Source organism: Zalophus californianus, chromosome 5, assembly GCF_009762305.2.
Source record: "Zalophus californianus isolate mZalCal1 chromosome 5, mZalCal1.pri.v2, whole genome shotgun sequence".
In the NCBI taxonomy this organism is placed as follows: Eukaryota; Metazoa; Chordata; class Mammalia; order Carnivora; family Otariidae; genus Zalophus; species Zalophus californianus.
Window position 1 is genome coordinate 111216148 of NC_045599.1, and position 22160 is coordinate 111238307.

The window sequence follows — 22160 nt, forward strand, 5'->3', positions numbered from 1 at the left end:
TACACAAAACTGTACAGCTGCAAACATTTGCAAACACACTGCTTTGGTGCACACACGGGTGTCTTTATACACGGGGGGTGTATTTATACACAGGGAATGTATGGTTCCTATAAGCACAAGTTTTGATTACTTTTTTATTTATTTATTGAGAGAGAGAGAGCAGGGGGATGGGCAGAGGGAGAGGGAGAGAGAGAATCTCAAGCAGACTCCCCCCTGAGCACGGAGCCCGACACGGGGCTTGATCTCATGACCCTGAGATCACGACCTGAGCCGAAACCAAAAGTTGGATGCTTAACCGACTGCGCCACCCAGGTGCCCCAAGCTTACTTATTTTATGAACTGTGTGCTGAACTTTTCTCATTACTGAACTTCATTATGAGAAGCACCAGGCTAAGCAACTATCTCCTTCCACCATCCATCCATTCTCTTTTCCACCCCCTCATACCGATTTATTTATTTATTTATTATTTTTATTTTTTTATTTTTTTAAATATATTTTTTAAGATTTATTTATTTATTTGAGAGAGCGAGAAAGAGAGAGAGAGCACATGAGAGGGGGGAGGGTCAGAGGGAGAAGCACACTCCCCGCTGGGCAGGGAGCCCGACGTGGGACTCGATCCCGGGACTCCAGGATCATGACCTGAGCCGAAGGCAGTCGCTTAACCAACTGAGCCACCTCACGATTTATTTATTTATTTTAAATTTTTACTTAAATTCTACTTAGTTAACATTCAGTGCACTATTGGTTTCAGGAGTAGAATTCAGTGATTCATTACTTATATACAGCTCCCAGTGCCCCTCAGAACCAGTGCCCTCCTTTTTTTTTTTTAAGAATTTTATTTTGTTTTTTTAAAGATTTATTTATTTGCCAGAGAGAGAGAGAGAGAGCACAAGCAGAGGGAGTGGCAGGCAGAGGGAAAAGCAGGCTCCCCACTGAGCAGGGAGCCCGATGTGGGGCTCCATCCCAGGACCCTGGGATCATGACCTGAGCCGAAGCGGACGCTTAACGACTGAGCCACCCAGGCGCCCCAACCAGTGCCCTCCTTAATACCCATCACCCATCTAGCCCATCCCCTACCCACCTCCCTCCATCAACCCTCAGTTTGTTCTCTATCTTTAAGAGTCTCTTAACGGTTCATTCATTCATTTGTTCATTCAACAAATGTTTATGATATACCTACTATGCACCAGGTCCCATGCCAGGTGATAGAGACTCCATTGTGGCAAAGCAGACAAAGCATTTGTTCTAGAACTTCTAGTCTAGCGGGGAATAAACAATTTCACAACTAAGTGTACCTGGTTGGCTTGGTTGGTAGAGCACGCAACTCTTGATCTCAGGGTTGTGTGTTCGAGCCTCATGTTCGGTGTGGAGATTACTTAAAAATAAAATTTAAAAACCTCAAAAAACCCACAATTCCACAACTAAATATAAATGACAAGAAGTGAGAAGTGCAGTAAAGGAAGAGTAAGAGAAACCATGAGTATGTACAACGGGAGGACACAGCATTACTCTAGAGCTTCACTGTCCACATGGTAGCCACCACCCATGTGTGGCTATTTAGATTTAAGTTTAAATTAATTAAAATTAAGACTTTAGTTCCTTAGTCACATGAGACTCTTTTCAAGTGCTCATTAGCCACATGTGAATAGTGGTTACCTATTGAACAGGGTAGATCTAGAGCATTTTCATCATTGTGGAAAGTTCTATTGGACGGGCTGTTCCATGGCTTCCCTGAGAAAACTGGAGCTGAGTCACAAAGGAACAGAAGGGATTAAGTGTGTGGAGTAGAGAGAGAGCAGGGAACGGGCAGGGAAAGAGCATTCCAGGCAGAGGGAACAGCATGTGCAAAGGCCTGGAGGTAAATGGGGAGCAAGATGAGTCCCAGGCTGGTATGGCTGGTGCACAAAGGGAAGGGTGGGTCACAATGGATGAAACTGAAGAGGTGGGCAGAGGCCAGACCATGCCATCTCATAAGCTATGGTAAGGAGTTTGGATTTTGTTTTTTGTGCACTGGGAAGTCATTGGAAGGTTTTAAATCAGAAAGACAAACAGGATTAGGTTTGCTTTAAAAAGGGCACTCTGATTCAGGAAAGAGTTAATGACCCCGTAAGTCCACAGAGCACTTTTCAAAGTTCATGCATGTTCATTGTGCTAGTGTGATAGCTCAGGCTAGTAATTAAAGACTCCCGTTTAGAGATGGAAAAATAGGCTCAAGAAGTATGCTCCACTACAATGGGCCACAGAGCCGAGTCTTCGGGTGCCAAGTTGTTCTCTCTCACCCTTTTATTTGAAATCATTTTCAAATCACTAAAATAATACAAACTCATAAAAAAAATCAAATTGTATTCTGGTGTTCTTTTTCAAGAGAAAGGAATTGACTGGCTTGGTCTTGGCCATATGGGGAATAAACAAGCCCAGAACTAATAGTCTCAAACTCTAGGGATCCAAGCAGAGACAGATTAAAGTCAATTCAGGTATTGGCTCATTCATTAATTCATTCATTCGATGGTATTTATCAGGTGCCTGCAGGGTGCTAAGCATGTCCTACAGGCTCGTGGGTTGGGCAGGTATTGGTTCTTGCTGCCTTGGAGCTTTCCTTCTAGCTAGTCAGACAATGCACCAGTTAAGGAATAATACCATTTCAGGTAGAAACACGAACTATAAAGGAAATAAAGCAGGGAGTTTATGATGGAGCATGACTTTACAGAGCGTTTGTTGGGTAAGGAGGGAGATGTGACCTCTGACCTCAGGACCCCAAGATGTAGTCCTTATGCCTTGATTAACCCCAGGGCAGATTATCCATGAGAGGCATGGCACCCATGATTATAACAGCTCTACCACCAACTTACAGACAAGCAAAGAGGTTCAGGGAAGGTGAGTGACTTGCCCATGAGATGAGACAATGAGAAAAAGAGGAAACTGGAACCCAGAGCTTTCTCCCCCATATTGAAATGTCTCCCTCTGGGAGATTTTCAAGGGCAAGGCAGCATCAGAGGGGTATGAAGCATGAATCAGCCCAGGGCCCTGGGAGGGCAGGGCTGCACCCCTGCTGGCTGCAGAGCCACTGATCAGCTCAGTTAACAGGGGCTCTCCAAATCTAGAATCTTCAAGGCAGTGTTTCTATAGCCTCCTTCTATTTGTGCTTTCCCTACCTTTAAATCAAATCACTTAAAACAACGTAACATTTAAAGGAAATTATTTCATTACCTTAGGTAGAAAATCAGTATTATTTACCATAACCTTATTATTTACCATAAACCTTAAAAACAGTAAAAATATAAATACAGTGAAAAAACAATGTTAGGCAATTATGAATGTGTCCCATGCTTGAAGGGTGGTAGGTTTCTTATTAAAAAAAAAAAACATACTAAGATTTTCTCTTTGATAACCAGATGGCCCCGAAGAGAACTGAATTATAATTAATTCAATGTTAAGTAATGCTAAATCTGTGACTCTCCTAAAATCATCTCCTGGTCCAGAGTGAGGGGTCTCCCTCCCCTTTGGGCAATTCCTCTCTACAGTGTGGGTCCTTTGGAGACCATCTGAATCCCTGGTAACAGAAAGCTCCTTCCTTCTGAATATCTGCTGCAGAACTGGATTGAGCCCTTCGAGTCCAATGACCTAACTTTGAGCTTGTTTCTTGTCTGATGATAGCGGTCCCTCATAGGTCATTGTGTCTGACACAGAGGAAGCCAATCATAATTAAAAGACTACTACTTCCAACTTAAATGTGAGGTGCCCGCACTTCCCCACCTCCCTCCCCACCCTCGACTGATCCTTTGTCCCTGGTCTTCTCTCAGTTTGTAAGGGCTCCCGCTTCAAGGTTACATTCCTTTTGTGAAGGGGCTCTGAGGGATCTTCCCTGTTAGGCCGTGCTGGGCTGCCTGGTGTCTGTTAACGGTCTTGGCTACAGGACTGCAAGGGTTAAACGTGTCCAGCAGGAAACAGAGAAATAAGGCCCCCTAAGGGGGTTAAGGAGTCCTGGTCAGGGAGATAGGAGTCTAGTTTCTGGACCAGTGGTATGGGCTTGGACAAGTGCCTTCCCCTCTAGGGGTCCGTCTCTGCTTCTAAATAAGGGTAGAGGGGAGCTGGATGAGACGGTTCTTATCTTCAGAGGGTCTATGAGATTTCCCCTTCTTCTCTTGTGAACAGGCAGTCCTAGGGATGAGTAAGGCCCCAGGGCCATGGAGGCCTCACAACCTGGTTTCCAGGTGGCTCCCCAGAGCCAGCGGGACCCATTTGTCTCCTGGCTGAGCCACAAGCCCGCCAGGCTGTTGAGGAGGGTGAGGGCGCCTCCTGGCGGGACTGGGGAGAAAGGCTCCCAGAGCTGTGGGATGGGTCTGAACTGACTGCAGGAGCATCCAAGCCATAGTACCCATAAAAGTCATCCTGCCCAACCCCCTCATTTTCCAAATGGGGAAACTGAGGCTCACAGGAGTGAAAGATACTCCCTCAGGTAGAGTTGCCAGATAAAACACAGGATCCCCAGTTAAATTTGTTTTCAGATAAACAATGATATTTTTGTATAAGTACATCCCATGCAGTACTTCAGACATACTTCTTCTTCTTCTTCTTTTTTTAAAAAAATATTGTATTCATTTATTTGACATAGAGAGAGACAGCACAAGCAGGGGGAGTGACAGAGGGAGAGGGAGAAGCAGGCTCCCCGCCAAGCAGGGAGCCCCACGTGGGGCTCAATCCCAGGACCCCGGGATCATGACCTGAGCTGAAAGCAGACCCTTAACCGACTGAGCCACCCAGGTGCCCCTGTACTTTATTTCTTAGGAAACAAAAACAGAACTGAAGCAAATATGGATGAATGATAAGGTTTTTAAAAGCAGAGAATGAGTATGTGAATACATACAATATTATATTTGCTGTAACATAAATATTTCACTAAAAATACTTGTAAAACTTAGGAGCCTTTTAGGGGACTCTGATGTAGGTAGTCAGACGACCATTGTTTGAGAAACACTGGCTTAAGAGGCAAGAGAGTGGACAGAGCTGCCAACTTCCAAATACATATTGGTTGCCCTTCATGTCTAAGAGTTGGGAGAATCAGGGGAATTTCTGGGGTGAGCTTGACAGGGACTGGTTTTGAAGAGTGGGAAAGATTCAGAGAAGCAGAGGTAAGTATCATAGTCAGGGAGCAAGTAGTCTGAGCAAATGGGACAGTAAGTGCCAGGAGACTAGGGTTGTGTCTTGTTCACAGCTGGTGTCCAATAAATGACCTCTCTAGCCCTGTCTCCTATCACTACCCCTCAGTCACTATACTTTAGCCACAGTGGCCTTCCTTGTGTTCCTGAAACATGACAAGTTCTGCCCTGCCTCAGGGCCTTTGCGTGTGCTGTGCCCTCTATTGGAACTACACTCTTTCCCCAGCTTTTCCTTAGTGCCTGCCTCTTCATCACTCTCAGGTCTCAGTTCAAATGTTGCCTCCTCAGAGAGACTTTTGCTTGTCTGCCCTTCTTATTCCCATTTTCTCCCCTCATATCAACAATTACAACCTGCAGTTATTATCTTGTTTATTCACTTTTGTTGCCTGGCACCCCCACCCCAATGTAAAATGGAAGATTTGTGAACTCAGGCACCTGATCTCTTTTGCTCACTGCCGTGCCCCTGAGCACATTTCTTGGAACACATTAAGTTCTCCCTGTCTCAATATTTGTTAAATGAGTGAATGAATGAATGAATGAATGAGAGGTGGGGCAAGGCCTGCATAGGGAAAGCCTTTGGAATGAGGAAAAGGGTAAGTAGACAATGGGGTCTGAGAAAATACAGGGAAAAAGCTCCTTGACATTGGTCTTGGCAAAGATTTTTTAGATTTGACACCAAAAGTACAAGCGACAGAACCAAAAATAAACAAGTGGGACTTCACCAAACTGAAAAGCTTCTGCACAGCAGAGGAAACAACCAGCAAAATGGAAAGGCAACCTACAGAATAGGCGAAAATATTTGCAAACCGTCTATGTGATAAGGTGTTAATACCCAAAATATACCAGGAACTCATACAACTCAACAGCAGAAAACCAAACAACCTGATTTAGAAATGGGCAAAGTACTTGAAGAGACAGTTGGCCAACAGGTACCCTAAAAGGTGCTCAAGATCACTCATCATCAGGGAAATGCAAATCAAAAGCACAAAGGTATCACCTCATGCCTGTTAGAGTGGCTGTCACCCAAAGGACGAGAGATCACAAGCACTGGCAAGAAGGTGAAGAACAGGAAACCCCGTCCACTAGTAGTGGGAATGTAAATTGGTGCAGCCACTCTGGAGAACACTATGAAAAATTAAGAAGATAACTACCATGTGATCCAAGTATTCCATTTCTGGGTATAGATCTGAAGGAAATGGAAGCACTATCCTGAAGTGAAATAAATCTGACAAAGAAAGAGAAACATTGTAGGTGCTCGCTTATATCTGGGATCTAAAAAGGCTGAACTCAAAGAAATTGAGAGTAGAATGGTGGTTGCCCGGGGCAGGGGAATGGGGGAAATGGGGAGATGTGGGTCAAAGAGTATAAATGCCAAGCTATATGATGAGTGAGGCCTGGGATCTAATGTATAGTACAGTGACTATAATCAACAATCCTGTGTGATATACTTGAAAGTTATTAAGAGAGATCTTAAATGTTATCGCCACACAGAAAATAGAGGTAGTTTTGTGAGGGAATGGAAATGTTAACTAGCCTTATGTGGTCGGCATTTTGCAGTGTATACGTGCATCAAATCATCCCATTGTACACCTTAAACTTACTTGTGCTATTTGTCTATACTAATCTTGACAAAGCAGGAAAAAACAAAACAAAACAAAATCTTTGCATTTCCTAGATCTCTGATAATTTAGTAATACATTGTTCTCCATCTGTTAAGAGAAGCCTCAGATCTTTCTGGTTGCGCATTTGCCGAGAGAAGGGCTGCAAAGCCGACGGTACAAGTAGGTCAAGATGGTAACAGCCCCAGTGACACTGGTGATTCGAGTTTATGCGGCGGTGAAGGAGCCCGGGGAAGTGCCAGCAGAGCAACGTGCGAGCACCCCTCAACCCCCAGAGCTGCTGCACTGTAGGACAGCTTAAAAACAGAGCAAACCAAAACAACGACAAACAAACAAAAACCCAACAGCTTTGTTAATGTTTGCAAAGGAGAGCTAGGGTCCGGGCTCAGATCATTAGAAACAGGATTTCTTCATTTGTTCATTCAAAAGCCATGCGGAAAGTGAGACAATTCTTCATGGAGTGGGACTGTTGCATGCCCTGCGGGACGCCTGGGTCTCTGCCCCTGCCCGCTAAATGCCGGCTGTGACCCCGAAACGGTGGCGGACCCCACAACTCCAAAAGGACTCCCTGGGGGTGGGGGGCAATGCACCACCCCTGAGAAGTGGTTTCTTGGATATTTACTGAGTACTACCTGACACCAGCAGGGGGAAGCCTGACTCAAGAAATGGGAAATCCTAGGCCTGTGGCGAACTCCTCCCCGGGTCCGCCAGGAGCCGAAGGGCCTGTCCTTTCTCAGGACACTGAGGGATCTTCTGCTCCACTACACGCCCCCAGTGCACACCATTCTACAAGTGAGGGAAGAAACTGAGACTCAGAGAGGAAGAGGGATTGGAGATTTGCTCCACATCTACTTCAGTGGTACAGTCTGTGAAGGAATTCAAGAAGCGGAAGCCCAAAGCCCTGTAATGCCATCATCCCTGTGCTCTGAGAAACATTATCTTTTTTTTTTTTTTTTAAGATTTTACTTATTTATTTGAGAGAGAGCGTGAGACAGTGAGATCACAAGCAGGGAGAGGGGCAGAGGAGAAGCAGACTCCCTGCTGAGCAAGGAATGCAATGCAGGACTCAATCCCAGGACCTTGTGGGATCATGACCCGAGCCAAAGGCATGTGCTTACCGAATGAGCCACCCAGGCGCCCTGAGAAACATTAACTTGACATCTCTGGTTCTCAGCCATGGGACACACAGCCAGGCGTCTGAGCCCTCCTGTGCTCAAGGCTGGCCCCTGGGTTTAGCAAAGAAGACAGTGTGCTAGAGGAGAGAGACAGAAGCCGGCTGACCTGGTCCTGGTCCCAACCCTGGCAATAACTGCAGGACTACCTGATTCCTGTCTCTGAGCCCCCAACTTTCTGTCTGTAATGAAAGTGTGATAGGGACACCTTGCTGAGCGAGGAACCTGATGTGGGACTCGATCCCAGGACCCTGGGATCATGACCTGAGCTGAAGGCAGACGCTGAATGACAGAGCCACCCAGGCGCCCCTCTGGAGAAATATTGTAATATAATATGTAAAGATATTTGTGTGTACATAGATATGTATACATACTTTTTGAAAAAGTTTCATTTATTAAGTAGTCTCTACACCTATTGTGGGACTTGAACTCATGACCCTGAGATCAAGAGTCCCATGTTCTCCTGACTGAGCCAGCCAGGAACCCCTGTATATATACTTTTTGTTACACAGATTGGATTATATTATACATTTTATTATGTGCTTTGTACTTTAAAGTATCACTAGGGATCTTTCCACAGCAATGATGTGTATTTGCCTCCTTCCTTCCTTCCGGTGCCTGCACCCCATTCCACGATACAAATGTCCCACAGTTAAATGCCCCTTCTCTGCCTGTCCCCCTCTGGTCCCAGGAGTGTGGAAATCACGTGAGGTCACCCCAGTTCCAGTTCCCGAGTCACTGTGGGAACCTTGTAAGTCCTTACCCGCCTGCCCATCCATTTTCCCACCTGGTTTAGCAACTTCTGCCTTCCCTTGCAGGGGCTCTTATGAGGGGCTCTTGAGATAACATCTTTTGAAGGCCTTTGCCAAAAGCACGCCTTTTTCTGCCCCTGGAAGGAATTATTTTCACTTGTTCTGAAGAAGAGTCTCTGCATGTACTTGTAAGTCCTGCCAAGAAACCTGAGAGGCCCCGAATTCCTCAGCGCCTGGATCCCAGAATCACTTAATCTGCTGGCTACTCCCTTCCAAGGGGCACTGAGACAAGAGGGTTACGTGCTGCTTAAAGGCTTAGAGGGTGTCAGCTTGAAGGGAGGAGAGAGTGAGGGAGCGTCTGCTGCCACTTGGCTCGACCTCTCAGATGAAAGGGTTTGGGAGAAGCGAGTGTTTAGAGGGATCAGGGCAGACACACTGGAGGGGCCCGAGTTCCCCTCCGCTTCTCAAAGATGACAAAGGATTGACATCATCAAAGCCCCCAAGGAAGACTCGGACTCTTTCCATCCCAGAGCCTCTTAGCATCGGGGCTTGTGAGCACCTGAAGTTTCATGGGGGTTGGGGAGGACAATCAGGGCTGCTTTACCTTGCACAACTCCAGGGAGCTCTGTTTACACTGATGGTGCTGTGAACAGTGCCCAGGAGAGGTACAAAGCGGTGCTGATGACCATTCTACAGTAGTCAGTATGATCTTTTTAAAATATAAAAAAAAAAAACTCAAACCAAAAAAATAATGATTTCTTATTATACCCAAAATAAAACCCATAAATCTCTCTGCATGATCCAGCCTCATTTTCCTCTCTAATTTTATGTCCTACCATCATCCTGGCTCACTAAGTTGCGAACACATTGACCTTGCTGATCCCCAGACAGTTCTAGTGGCCTTACCTCCTGCCTCAGGGCCTTTGCACAGGCTGCCTCTAGACCTTCCCAAGGTTGGCTGCTTCTTGTTACTGAACGTTCATCTTATTTTCAGCCATGGGCTCTTTCTGTTAACTCCCATCTTACATTCGAGGTCCCATCCACAAGGAGCTGTGCTCCTTTTGAATATGCTCTTCCTTTTCCCAGCAGCTGACAGATTAAGCTTATATCCATAGAGTCAGCACAATGCATGGGACCTTAAAGACATTCATAGTTATTTATTGAACAAATATTGACTTGAGTCAGGGCAGTGATGACACCTTTGAAACTGTAAAGTGTTGTACTTGGATGAAAGCCATCCCAGGTAGCTGAGAGCAAAAAGAGTCAGAGGAAACTTAGTGTCCCCTAGTTTCATAAGTTCTTAAAAAATGGAGAACTTTTCTTTGGGGTCAGTGCATCATTTTATCCCTCCTGCTTGCACAGGCTTCTGAATGGTGCGGCTGGTAGTAATGACCCAATCCAGCTCCTTTACTGAAATGGGGGTGGGGGGGGAAACTGGGAACTTCCCAAAGGGGAAGAAGACACAGACATTAGTAGTTGAGCTGAAACTAAATGCTGCTGGACCAGTGTACCCCGGTGTCCGTTGTATAGACAAAGAACCGAGTGGGTAATGTATCTGCTCCGAGAAACCCGTCACGGCGCCCAAAATTCCTAACCATTTTTCTTTCATCGGGGTCAGGGTAGTGCGTCTATGGAAGACTCCTGTGAAAACAGAAATACTTTATCAACATCTCATCCCTTAGAAGCGATTTGTTTCTTAGATAAGCAGATGTGGAAAAGTGAAGGATGGGACCCTGAGTGGGGAGAAAATTCCACAGGTGGTGGAGGCGGCATTTGTGGTAAAGGGGGAAGTTGGGGGGTCTAGGCTCGGGGGCAGGAGAGGGGAAGCGAGCTGTGGCACCCCTGCCAACCTCCGCCAATCACATTTTGCCTCAGGCTGGCCTCGAATGGGAACCACAGAGAATTGTTCAGATGCCAACAAAGGAATACCAGCAGCAAACAAAGAGCTGTTTGTGCTGGGGAGAACCAGTCCCACGGGTGGTTTGGGTGTAGCGGAAAGCAAGGCTCAGGTTTTGGGACAGACGGCATTTAGAAAGCTGAGGAGAGAGAGGGCCATCCCCTGTTTCCCCAGGCCACCCTGGCCATCACCCGGGAACATCGGGAACAGTCTGCATTGGAGGCACCTCCCCGGGGGCTGCACCACCCCATCGGTGCCCCTGTTCATTCATACTGCCTTCCTGGAGGGTGAGGTGAGGGAGACCCGGGGGGTCTATCTAGAGTGCTTGGACAGCCGGAACAGGCAGAAAACAAGCAAGTTCAGCAAGACTCTGACATTCTAGCTAAAAAGCTCAGAACTGTCCACACCCTACTCCCTGCGGTCAACAACTAGAAACACCTCCAAGAAGTGCAATGGAACAAAATAATGTCACCAGTAGACCTGGGCCTGAGCATCCCTTGGTTCTGTCAGCAAGACTTGTTCATTCAACCTCTGCGGCTCCAGGGAGGGAAATGAAGCCAGGACCTGCCTCCAGGGCTTAGTTTGAGGTTGGCTGAATAGGCTTCCAAAGCGCATAGCGTTTTTCCTTCTTCTCTCCCTATTCAAAGCCTATCTGTTCCAAAAGGCTCAGCTAAAGCCCTTTCTGGTCCACGGCATCTTCTTTCCTTTGAGCCGCAAGGGCTCTTTTCCTCCCTTGGCACTTTGCATAGGTGGCCCCATATCTCCACTGGTTATTGGATCCCCAAATCCTCCTCGAGCTCCTTGAAGGCACAGTGCTGAGGACACAAGAGGATACCCCCTGATAAAAGCCTGGAGCCCGATGGAACCCGCGTCGCCACGATTGTCTATTCCCCTCATGTTATAGATGCAGAAAAGTAGAGGGGGATGTGCCAGGGGCTGGGATAAGGGGGCAAAGGGGAGTTGCTGTCTGATGGGGACCAGAGCTTCAGTCCTGCAAGATGAAAAAGTTATGGAGACTGGCTGCATAACAATGTAAATATCCTTACAGCTACTGAACTGGACACACTCAAAAATGGTTAAAATGGTAAAATTTATGTTATATATTTTTTTCACAAACTAAAAAAATTAAATAAGCCTCCAAAGCTATTAAGTGACGTAGTAGATCATGGATGCTCCCCAAGGGCAAGGATTTTATCTGTTTCATGCACTGCTGTGTTCCCTGCCTCTAGAAGGGTGCCCCTCATGGAGCAGGTGCTCGGTACATGTTTAGGGAGTGAGTGAACCCTAGCCACTTTGCACTGATGACTTATTCACAACCCCTTTATTTTTATTTTTTAAAAATTTAAAAAAGATTTTATTTATTTATTTGACAGAGAGAGAGAGAGAGAGCACAGGTGGGCAGAGCGGCAGGCAGAGGGAGAGGGAAAACCAGGTTCCCCGCTGAGCAGGGAGCCCGATGCGGAACTCGATCGCAGGACCACAGGATCATGACCCAAGCCAAAGGCAGCCATTTAACTGACTGAGCCACCCAGGCATCCCTATTTTTAAAAAAAATTTTTAAGGTAAACTCTACCCCCAATGTGGGGCTCAAACTCACAACCCCAAGATCAGGAGTCACATGTTCTACTGACTGAGCCAGCCGGGCGCCCCTATTCATGACCCCTCTAAGTGTGATGGTGACATCACAACCACTGCTTGAATGTCAAGCCAAACTCCAGAGGGTCCTATGGGACTGCTCTTTCCCCTACTTCTTGCCACCAGCTGAATCAGGGCAGCTGGTGCCAGAGCAGAGGGGGCCGACTGTGCATGCGCTGTGATAACCCAGAACCTATCCAGCGCTAGACTTCACCAGCATTCCTATGGAGAACTTAAATGAAGAGTCATGTCTCAAAGCACTCTTTGTTAATTTGCCCTATCAGACATGAAGATATCAAACCATGTCCGAAACTGGACAAAACCAAACAAATAACTATGTCCGAAGGGCACAATACTTCTCATTTCTGTTACAGTGACTGTTTTGGCCATATTCCTTCTCTTTCCCAACATGTTTGACTCGAAGTGGGGAGCTGTGACTTGCCTTCGTCCTTTCTTCTGCATTCTCACACAATTCACTTCCATTTGCTTCATATCTACTCACACCCACTTCCCCCTTTTTTATTGTTTATGTAAACTTTTTATTGAAGCAAAATATACATACAGAAAAGTGCACAAATATACATGTACAACTCAATAAATTTTCAGAAACTGAACACGTCCATGTGATCAGTACCCAGTTCCAGAAACAGAACATTACCAGCTCTCCAGAAGTCCCTTCGTGTCTCCTGGAAAGACTCTTAATGATTTCTGGTCCAATATTTCAATTTTGCAGAAGAGAAAACTAAGGCCCAACAGGGAAAATGACTGTTCCAAGATGACAAAGTACAATGTCTCCTGCACAGAAAACACCCCCTATGGTGCCACACAAGCACCTATGGAGCAGAACAGTCTGGGCCCCTAACTCCCCTCTGCCTGAATGGTGCTGAAGTCACGGCATGGGCTGTACCTGCTCTTCGTGGGACTGTTGCTACACCCTGGCCATTCCCAGTGTTCTGTTCTGGCCTCTCCCCCTGACAACAACACACTCCCAAGAAGCTTAACAAGATTGTGCCAGGAGGGCCTTTAAAGATCTGATCATCTTATGGTTTGCTTAAAAAAGAAGAAAGAAAGAAAGAAAGAAAGAAAGAAAGAAAGAAAGAAAGAAAGAAAGAAAGAAAGAAAGAAAGAAAGAAAGAAAGAAAGAAAGAAAGAAAGAAAGAAAAGGAAGAGAGAGAGAGTAAAGGAGAGAGGGAGGGAGGAAGGAAGGAAGGAAGGAAGGAAAGAGGAAAGAAAGCCCATAAAACTTTATTCTTAAAATTCCCTAAATTAGTAAGTTGTTATTGCAAAAAAAAAAAAATCTAAAAATAGAGAAACGTACTAAGCAAGCATAGACTATTCTCTTGTCTGGATTGTGAATCAGTCAGGGGTACAGGTGTCTGCATGGTGGATGGGCTTTATATGTGTGTATATGTGTAATTTTTTTTTAACAGCTGCCTCTTTTCCTTTTCTCCTCTTGGCTTTCTCTCAAAGTCATTGTTTTGCTGCCAAAAGCTGGAAGAGGAGATGGGAAAGAGACAGAGTGACTGCCCCTGGCTATGTACCACAAAAGCCCAGCCTTCTCATTCCTTTTTGGTGTGATGCCTTTGTGTGTGATAGAAACACAGAGCAACAAGGGTATTCTTAGCACTGAGGTCTCTGTCAACAGCATCGTGTACTAGAAAACAAAGAAGCTAGAAGGGATGCAGCTGTAATGTTCAACCACATAATCCTTCATATGGATGGTGGATCTCTCCCACCAGAATGCAAATAAAACCCAAGTCTTTTGACTCCCAGTGCAGTGCTGTTTTTACTCTTCCATCTCAGTTCCCAGGGTAATTCTGTTCAATTTTTCTATTCCGTCCTCCTTCCTCCCCAAACATCTATGTGTACTTGTTGTACTATGTGTGTCAATTTTGGATTTGTGAAACAAGGTCATCTTGGCAATAACTCAGCAAGCTTGCCCTTGAAAAACTGAATTGGCTAGGGAAATCCCAGCCAGTTGCATGCATAGCAGTCAGAATAAATTAGGTTGCAAGTGACAGAAACTGAGACCAAATGAACTTAAGCAAAAAGGGAATTCATTGGCTTATGTAACCGACAAGTTGGGATTTCAGGTATAGCTGGATCAAGGGCTCTCTTCTCGCTCTCCCTTAGCTCTTCTCTCTTTGCCTGTTGGTGTTGGCCTCTCTCTTTTGCTGCTGTTAGACTCCCTCTGCATGGATGGGTGTGGTGGGCTGAACGATGGCCTCCAAAAGATGTCTATGTCCTAATTCTCAACTTGTGAATGTGTTGCCTTACATGGTAAAAGTGATTTTACATATATCATTAAGTTAAGGATCTTGAGTTGGGGAGATGATCATGGATTCTCCAGGTTAGCCCAATGTAATAACATAAGTCCTTATAAGAGGGGGGCAGGAGGGTCATAGTAGAAGAAGGAAATGTGAAGACAGAAGCAGAGGTCAGAGAGAAAGAGAGTGTTTTGAAGATGCCACTCTACTGACCTTGAAGATGGAGGAATAAGCAATCCATAAGCCAAGGAATGGAGATAGCTCCTAGAAGCTGGAAAAGTCAAGGAAATGAATCATTCCCTAAGGCTTCCAGAAGGAATGTGACCCAGACTGTGACCCACACCTTGATTTTAGGACTTCTGACCTCCAGAACTATAAGATAATAAATGCATGTTCTTTTAAGCCACCAAGTTTGTGGTAATTTATTACCACAGCAATGGGAACTTAATACAATGGGCTTGTGTCTCCAGGTTTATATCTTCTTAGGTACTAATCCTAGTAGTCTATGGGGGCGGAGAAAGTTCCTTTCTCCCAAAGTCCCCAGGAGACTGCCAACGATTCTCCTTGGCCACAATCAGGTCATGGGACTGGTGTACCAATCGCTGGAGCCAGAACAGGCAAATGAGAAAGGCGACTCAGCCTGAGGGATGTGTCTGTGGAGGTGGTTTGGGCGGGTGCACTGTGACCTGCGGGCCCCTTAGAATCACCTGCAGTGGAGAGAGGAAGGCCTGCTGGATGGAACAGCACACCTACCCTCCAGTAAGGGATATTTGGAGTGATGGGAGGAGAAACTGAAGGCTGGATTAGGAGGTGCTGAGGGTAGGGAGTGGTGGGTGAGCCAGAGGAGAGGCAGATAGAATTGCCTAAAAGGTTCTGGGCACTTTGGAGCCACATGAGAATTTTTGTTGCTGCATTGCAGAGTTGTCAGTGTGGATATAGCTGGAGAAGGCTTCTGTGTGTGTGTGTGTGTGTGCGTGCGTGTGTGTGCATGTGTGTGCACAGGAGGTAGCTGACTACAGTGGTTAAGCTCTGAAAAGTCTGAGTTTCTAGCCCAGCTCTGCACACTTACTGGCAGAGCAACCTTAGGTAAGGTTCTTCATCTCTCCTGAGACTCAGACTCCTCATCTATAAAATGGGACAAGAGTAATGCCTCCCTCGTGGTACTCTTGTGAGGGGTAAATGAGATCAGACATGTAACGTGCTTAGCACAGTGTCCAGCCGCAGCAAATACCACCTCCATGGTAGCCATTGTTATTATTTTAATCAAGGAGAAACACCTACAATGTCTGAGTGATTTTGAAGGGACAACTCGCTTCGTGCAGTCCTGGAGGGCAGAGCCAGGGCCCAAAGTGGGGAAGTCACAGCTCAACATGAGAAAGAACTTCCTCTGGATCCTTTGAAGGAGGGCCAGGCTGTCTGGGGAGGTACCCATCACTGAGTTCTCAGATGGAGAGTGGAGGACCTCTTGGAGGGGATGCTAAGGAAGGCATAAGCACTCAGTTGGAGGTTGGAGTGGCTGCCTTTTAAGTTTTCCTTTGGCTCAGGAAGCCAGGGGCTGTCAGCCCTCAGTGGGGGCCAGCCCCAGGTAAGCTGGGCACTGCGGTTTCCGAAACTCTCCAGGCTCCGTCAAGTCCACCTGCATTTGGTTCTGACATGCCTGGCCTGGGATTTCTTCCAGGCTTTCCGTTTGTAGCCCCAGAGCTGGACTCCATCCCTAACTAGTTCACCTGGAGCTCAGAGAGAGAGGAGGAGTTCATCTGTGCTCAGTAGCCACCCCAGGAACCCCATGTGGAAGGCTTGGGAAAGTAGCTTCTATTTGGGGATAAGATGCCAGTGTCCCACTGGAGAGCTGAGAACACTAGCCATTGGGTTTTCGACCACTTTCTGTGTTCCTGGCCCTGTGCAAACTCCTGTCAACCGGAATTCAGCTCCACTGCATAGCAAAAAAGCCAAGAAACCATGGCTGACACATAGCAGGTTTGTTTTTCTTGTTTGTAAGGAGGTCTGACACAAGGGATTCCATATTGATGTGATGACGTTGTGCAATTATCAGGGATCCGGAATCCTTCTATCTTTTTCTTTTTAGGGCAGCATTTCCCCAAAGTCTTTGGTCAGATAAATTTGGGCCACGCTACCTATAAGCCCCCTTTAGAGGTGGACTCACATTCAACCCCAGCATGCTCAGGACCTGCACTGCTTCTCTGGCACTTTTTATGGATAATTTTTTTTAAGATTTTATTTATTTATTTGAGAGAGAGAATGAGAGAGAGAGAGCATGAGAGGGGGGAGGGTCAGAGGGAGAAGCAGACTCCCCGCTGAGCAGGGAGCCCGATGTGGGACTCGATCCCGGGACTCCGGGATCATGACCTGAGCCGAAGGCTGTCGCTTAACCAACTGAGCCACCCAGATGCCCCTTTTATGGATAATTTTTAAAAAAGTATTTGCTTTCTCACTCAAATACCTCATATTTGCTGTGAAAAAAAATTTAAGTACAAAGTGACCAAAAAAAAATAAAAAAGAAATTGTTCTTCTCTTTTCACCCAGAGAGAACCCTTATTAGAAAATTGGTACATTCTTCCAGACCAGATATTAAGAAAATACGCAAACACAAGTATTCCCCCGAATGGAATCATTCTCACATACTATTCCATAGCCTGTTTATTTCCTTTAACAAAATATCATGAACATCTTCCCATGCTAAGAAATATGGTCACAGTACCAAATTCATTCATTTGTTTATTCAACAGTTTATTTGGTGTCTAAACAGTGATAGAGGTGAGCTACTCCAGGTGGGTTGGACACCACGAGAAGCTATCCCTTCCTCTTGGAGCTCTGCTTCATTGCTCTACTGCGCCGTGTGCCACCTTGTAGATTCTCTCTCTCTCTCTCTTTTTTAATATTTATGTATTTATTTGAGAGAGAGAGAGAGCACGGACAGGAGGGGCAGAGGGAGAGGGAGAGAGACTCCCAAATAGACTCTGTGCTGAGTGGGGAGCCCGACACAGGGCTCGATCTCACCACCCTGAGATCACGACCTGAGTCAAAACCAAGAGTCAGATGCTCAACTGACTGAGCCACCCAGGTGCCCCACCTTGTAGATTCTTTTTTTAAAGATTTTATTTATTTATTTGAGAGAGAGTATGAGATAGAGAGACAGCATGAGAGGGGAGAGGGTCAGAGGGAGAAGCAGACTCCCTGCCAAGCAGGGAGCCCGATGCGGGACCCGATCCCGGGACTCCAGGATCATGACCTGAGCCGAAGGCAGTCGCTTAACCAACTGAGCCACCCAGGCGCCCTACCTTGTAGATTCTTGATCACACACACACACACACACACACACACACACACACACACACACGATTTAGATAAATATGACTGTTTATTGAGATACATATAGAGTTGAGGGGTCAACACCTCATGATAACAGCTTGACCAGTTTTTCCATAAATTCCAAAATGTCCTTGTAACCACCACTCACATACAGAACATTTCTGGTACTCAGAAAGTTCCTTCTTGCTCTTTCCCCAGTCACAGACCCATCTTAACGGAAACACATTTTGGAGTATGTGGATTCTTCACAGGAGTGGGTTTTATCTCTAGAACTAGACAGAATTTGAGCTCCTCAGCACAGCCAATGTGCCGTGCCTACCTTGTCCCCTCGGACAGACAGGGCAGGCCAGTGAGCATTACTGAGGACTGGAATGTGCTCCCCGGGACCTTCCACCCACCCCTCCCAGCTGGGCATGCTGGAGGCAGAGGCTTAAGTGTCTGTGCTCCCAGGTCAGAGGAGGCGAGCTGAAGGGCTCATGGCAGCATCTCCCATTCCGTCTGGTCTGGGCATGCCCGAGTGGAGAGGGCAGTGGAAAGGGACAGGAAGCGGGAGGTAGGGGTGGGAGAGAAAGGATGAAACGCCTTATTCATGTTTCCTGTGGTGGAGAGGAGGGGCGCCTGGGCACAGGGGTACTGATTAAAAATAATAACCAGTTCTGAGGTGGGGATGGGGTTGAGTGTGGAACGAGTAAGGAAATTCAAATATGGACCATGGATTAAATAATGGTATTGTATCAAAGTTAAATTTCCTGATTTTGATCACTATTCTGTGGTTATGTCAGGGAATGTTCTTACTTAGGAAATACACACTGAGACACTGAGAGATGCTGTGTTTGATTTACTCTTCCAAGGTTCAGATAAAAATAGACATGTGTGTGTGTGCATGTGTGCAGAGGAGAAAACAGTGGAGAAAATGGGGCTGTAAACAAATGATAAATCTGGGTAAAGGATTTATTAAAATGTCTTGCACTGTTCTTTCAACTTTGGGGGTTAAGTTCGAAATGATAACAAGGTACAAAGTGACAGAACGTAATGGTGTCTGAGACCTGCCTGGGTTTGGGATGTGTTCACTCTGACATTGGTGAACAGTATGATCTTGAGCAGCTTCCTGTCTCTCTTTGGTTCTAAAGCTCCACTATGTAGGTGAGGAAACAGGATGGCAGATGGTCTTTGGGAGACAGAGTCGCTCTGGCTTTCTGGAAACCTGAGGTTCTGGGTTTGTGGGATCACGGGATCAACCAGGTGACCCACTGAGTGGCTGACAAAGTGTGGGGTCTCTCTGTCTTAACCTGCTCATTTTTTTGTTTTGTTTTAATTTTTTTAAGATTTTATTTATTTATTTGACTGAGAGAGGGCCAGCGAGAGAGGGAACACAAGCAGGGGGAGTGGGAGAGGGAGAAGCAGGCTTCCCGCTGAGCAGGGAGCCTGATGCGGGGCTCGATCCCAGGACCCTGGGATCATGACCTGAGCCGAAGGCAGGCGCTTAACAACTGAGCCACCCAGGCGCCCCTTAACCTGCCCGTTTTTATCAAATATCCTGGGGTATGGGGTTTGCTTCCTACTGAGGAGAAAGAGAGGGGAGGTGGTGACTCTCCAGTGGTTGCCTTTCTTCCAAATTTAAAGTAGTAATAGAAAAATAGAAAAATGGAAAATAGGGAAATGACAAGCAAAAAGCAAAGGCATCTATAATCCCACTACCCTAATGTTGACACCAGTTTGACAGGTACAGGCTGTTAGAATAGGAGGGAATCCCCACTTACCATATAGTGGGGGAAAACTGAGGCTCAAAGCGGGGATGCGGTGAGGTGCGGGGGCTGAGGGGGTGACTTGTTCAACACTACAAAGATGCCCCCTGATGGCAGGGTCACGATTCGAGACCATGTGTTGTGAATTTCAGACCAGCCTAATACTGTTTTTCTTACTACATACAATGTTAATTTTTCTAATTATGTAAAAAATGCCTAAGATTGGAAAATATAGAGAAGTCTGAGTAATCAAATCTGTTGGATTTGCTAGCTGGTTTTCCTACTCTAAGTATCTCCAGAGACCAGATGGAGCTCTCCGCTCTGCCTTTGGGCCGCACGCCTGGCCCTTCCTTCCATCCAGCAGCTGGGGCAGGGCAGGGCAGGGCAAAACAGGGCAGGGTTTGACTCTGCTCCTCAGCAGGGTGTCAGCGGCTTGCCATCAGCAAAACACCAAGGCCCTGAGTCTTCCCTGCTGATTCCTTCTCATACCCCATGGAAGGTTGAGTTGGGGCTGGCCCAAGGACTGGGTACCCCTCATAGGACCTGACTTTGGGGGGCCAGCATGAGAAAACCTCTGTGCATTGTCCTACCTGGAATTTCACAGTTAGTGCTTCATTCCTTTAACTTAAATTTTGGCCAAATTCCATGCGTAGCTATGTCTACCTCTAGAGTTTATCAGAAGATTGGAGTCATTCTGTTTGTGGGGAGGGGAGGTGTCCTGCTTTTCTTTTTCTCACTCCCTAGAACCCCTTTTGTGCTTTTCTCGAGCGCACATCTGAGTTCTGCTCTGGACCCATCCCTGATGGAACTTATTGTGAACCTTAGGTGGGTCAAAGTGAGAATGCCTGAGGGTGGATACATTTAAATTGTCTTACAAAATAAAACAAAAATAGTGGCGAACATAATGCTTCTCGAGCTGTTATCCTCGGTTAGGCACTCTGCTAAGCGCTTGACTGGCATTACTTATATGAATGCTCACAATGACCCCATGAGGTTTATTTCCTTCTCCCTGGTTTATTCCTGCAGGAAACCTGGCTAGAGAGGTTATATGTAGTGGGAAAGAGAAGGAGGGATGGGGTCAGGGATGCAAATCCAGGTCTGGCTCTTGGAGGAAGACGTCACTGTTGCTTTCGGGGATTGGCTATCTACCAGATCCTAGACCTTCTTGTTGCTTACCATCTCTGGCCTGGGACAAAGGCCGTGGCTCCATCCCTCCTCCTGTCCCAAAGCCCTGCTCAGGCTGTGGCACGGTGAGACTTGGAATGCCAAGCTTTGTCCTCACTCATACAGCTGAGGAAACAGAGCAGGGGCAGGGCTGCTGGCTTGCACAACTCTGGGGGCACCCTTTCATTGTGTTCCAGGTGAGAGTTACTGCTCAGAGTTGTGAAATGCAGGGCTTGTGAGAGGCAGGGACTAGCCCACGTCACGCAGCCACTCCATGTCAGCACGGCCCCTGGAGCCCAGACAGCCCTATTGGTGTGCTTTGGGGGAATGGGGAGGGTAAGACTTGCCGGATGGGTGGATGCCTGGGGGCACCTGGGTGACGTGGTGTCACTCCAGCCATTCCTTAGGGAGAGGCCTTCCCTGCGGGAGGATCCCCAGCGCCCTGCGTCTGGCCCCACGGGGAGGCACAGGTGTCCGTGTGTAGCTGTGTGGCCTGGCCAGGAACCCTTCTCACCCCGGCTCTGGGCAGCCCTTCAGGAAGGCCTGGCCAACAGCAGCAAGCGGTGAGGCCCCCACTCCCGGAGCCAGCCCTGGCCTGGAGCCTGTCCCTTCACATACGGCCGGGGAAGGGAGCTCAGGTCCATCAGGTCACTCCTCCCTGCCTGCAGGGTAGAGGAGTCCAGACCCTTCGGCCCAACTTTCAGGATCTGCCCTAGCCTGGTTTTACTTTTCCAGCTGCATCTCAGACCACAGCCCTCTTTGTGCTCCATCAACCCCAGACTGCTAACAACTGCTGCCGAGCGCCTGAGCTCTCCGGCCCCATGCCTCAGCTCGGGCTGTTCTCACCTCCTCAAACACTCTTCTCTAACCTCCTGTCTTTCCCTGGCTGAAATCTTACCCACCCTGGAAGACAGTCCAAACTTATCTTCTCTAAGAAGTATTATCTTAGGGCGCCTGGGTGGCTCAGTTGGTTAAGCGACTGCCTTCGGCTCAGGTCATGATCCCGGAGTTCCGGGATCGAGTCCCGCATCAGGCTCCCTGCTCAGCGGAGAGTCTGTTTCTCCCTCTGACTGTACCTCCTCTTGTGCCCTCTCTCTCTCAAATAAATAAAATTTAAAAATTAAAAAAAGAAGTATTATCTTAGAATCCAAATTATTTTTCCTTTGGGTTTTGAAAATATTCAACTGTCCATTCATCATCCATCCATCCATCCACCCACCCATCCATCCATTTATCTACCACCACTACTGTGTCCTAGGGTTTAAGGATTAAGTAATGAATACTGCATGGTCACTGCCCTCCATCAGCTGTTCGTGAAGGAGCCAGACCCCTAAGCAAGGAATGTAGTAAGTGCCGCGCTGGGGGAAGGGAAGTCAGCAAAAGCCTCACAAGCTAAGACAGTTTACTTCCCTTTAATAAGTA

At 46.9% G+C, this 22160-nt stretch overlaps 1 protein-coding gene across 1 annotated transcript in view; it reads right to left on the bottom strand.

Moving 5' to 3' along the window:
- The window catches only part of SLC36A1 (solute carrier family 36 member 1), a 252623-nt gene that overhangs the window by 54715 nt on the left and 175748 nt on the right, over positions 1–22160 (bottom strand). The window lies entirely within an intron of this gene.